Below are 2,878 nucleotides of genomic sequence, written 5' to 3'. Positions count from 1 at the left end.
TGGACTCATAGTGATTCTCCTGTTTACTGCCTCCCAAGTGCTGGGATTACAGGTGCGTGCCACCACACCCAGCTTTACTCACTCTCTGTCTCAGCAGGCCCCAGGGGGCAGAGCCAGCACACCCAGGCTTCTCTTCAACTTACAATGGTCTTTCTGCCTCAGACTCCCTCTTGTTTTGCATGATTTATAGCATATTTGTGACTTATGCCTTCCCTGGGTGAATCCCCCTCATGAGTATACCACCCCATGATCCACCTGCCTTTCACACACATGAGCATTTGGGGGAAACTTTACAGCTAAACCACAACAGCATCTTAATATTTAAAAGTTATTACAGAGGGGCCAGAGAGATAACTCATTAGAATAAGCACCTGCCTGTTAAAGTGCAGGGTCCTGAGTTCAATCCAAAGTATACAAATAAATAAATAAAATAAAAATAAATAAATGTTATTACACAGTAAATATTGAGTTCAATAACATCCATCCAAGATTGAAGAGCAAGGGCTGGGGAGATAGCTCAGTAGAATAAGTGCTTGCCTGGCAAGTGCAAAGTCCTGAGTTCAATCCCTGGTACTGAAAAAAAAAAGTTGACAAGCACCAGAATCTTGAACAGTCTGCCTTTTCCTGCACTTAGCAGTAATGACATGCTTCACTAATGTATTTTTCACTTCCAACAAACGTGACATACAAGTAGATACAAATTTTGGCAAAGCCACTAAACCTTAACTACTTTTCCAGTTTCTAAGGATAAAAGAATTATTGAAATAGTCTCTCTCCTTTTTAATAAGGAGGGATGACTACAGCAGAGGAAGATATATCCGTATAAGTCAATGTGTTGGAACACGAGCTCGACCTGAGGACTGCACGGAAGTATAGCCACCAAAGACAAAGGCGCTGTGTTCGTGCTTTTGTAACAAAGCACCGGTTCTCTTCCTAACTGCCTGAGAGACGATTTTCCTGAATAAAGCTCGGGTTCACCAAGTGGCAGCAAGAGGGCATTTCATGAAAAAATGAAGATATAAAAAAGGTAGAGAGCACGAGAGTTTTACAATATTTTTAGGATTTTTGAAGACTGAACAGTGGTGTAATTTAGTCCAGGCAATGGAAGAAGATGAATATAAAGACATGGTAGAAATTAGGGGGAAAGTTTAACTTGGAAACATAAAATAAAACTTTAATATGGATGACAGGATACTAGGGAGTTAGCATAAAATGAAGCTGAGGATAGAGGGTGGGGCCTGGGAGAAGAATTGGCTACAATGAGAAACCTAGAAAAGAGCCAGGAGGAGAGAAGCACGTGCTGTGCCTTTAAAAAATTAAAAATTGAGGTATTATGTAAGCTGACAATCCTCTTAACTGATTATATATGGAAGGAGAAGGAGGCCAGCGCATTAAAGAGACATCTGCACTCGCATTTTTCCGGCCACACTATTCCCAAACACAAGAAACGGCTTCACAAAAAGAATGAAATCTGGTCACTTGCTCCGACACCTGGGGCACAGGAGGTCATGGCGTGGAAGGCAGTAAGCCAGGCTCAGAAAGACAAGTCCCCTGTGCTCTCCCTCAAGTGCAGTGTCGAAAAAGTGCATCGTAAAAGAGGTAGAGATCAATGGTGGTTTCCAGAGGCGGGGAAGAGCAGAGAATGGAGAAAAGGGAGAGCCTGGCCCTGGGTGCTGGCCTCAGGTGGATAGCTCTTGTGAAGGCGCCACCAGAGAGAGTAATTGGTACAGTAGATTTCAAAAAGTGAGGAGAGATTTTTTTAAATATTTCACCATTAATAAGTAAAAAATTATTTTATTATTCATTTAATGAGAAAAAAGATAAACATAGCAATGAAATAGTTTCAAAACAGGTTAGTAGGACAGTTACACTAACTAATACATTGCATATTGTTGTCTTCATAGTAGTTATTCAGAGGACAAGATGCAGACATATCTTTGTGTAAACAATATTAGTACAAACATTTCTTCTCAATGAATTAAGAGAAAAAATTATAGTTAGTTAGTTAGTTAGTTAGTTAGTTAGTTAGTTAGTAAGACATGCCACTAGGTTACCTAGTGACTAATAGCTGACCTTAACCAGACAGGACGTTTATCTCAGGAGTGAGGTACCTCGTTTGCTTTAGGCTCTGAGGCCTAGTCCCACCTACACACATTTGATCCAAATTCCTAGCTTCATGACTCCCAACAGAACCCCCCTTTCTGTTTTGTCAGAAATGGGTGTTCTATACTGTTAGAGAAGCTGTATTTGGAGAAGTCTTTAAAGGAACTTTTCATACTTGAAGTCAGTCCAAAGATTGTAGATACTTGAATTCATGCCCCAGGACCTCAGAAAACAGCAGGAGTAGCAATCCTGTTCTGCAGACAATCTGAATTTCAAACCAAGAATGATCAAATGAAATAAAGAAGGCCATGAAATAATAGGGAAAAAAATACAAGAGGAAGAGTTAATAGTCATAAATATGTATGCACCAAACACAGGAGCACCCAACTATATAAGACAAATCTGAATGGACATGAAAAATCTAATATCCAATACCACAATCTTTTTTTTTTAACCTTGATAGAACTATTTATTGGGAAAATATTTTTTTCCATAATTTTATTGAGAGACAAACATCAATGAGACAGTTTCAAATCAAATTGGTATGACAGTTTCAATAAGTAACACATTGCATACTCTCTTCCTAGTGGTTATTTGCTGTACAAGATGCAGACTTGATAAAAAAAAAATACCTGTTCCATGTTATGCCTAAGATGTTTGATATTCAGACAGATAGTGAGGTTAAGCTTAACAGCCTAAATTGTATGGTAATAACAATAAGCTTCTCTCTTGGAGGGTTAACAACCTAAGTTTGCAGACCAAAATTAGAGAAAAA

The sequence above is a fragment of the Octodon degus genome, unplaced genomic scaffold (genome assembly GCF_000260255.1).
Source record: "Octodon degus isolate 3935 unplaced genomic scaffold, OctDeg1.0 scaffold00101, whole genome shotgun sequence".
NCBI classification, from domain to species: Eukaryota; Metazoa; Chordata; class Mammalia; order Rodentia; family Octodontidae; genus Octodon; species Octodon degus.
This window is presented reverse-complemented; position numbering follows the sequence as displayed.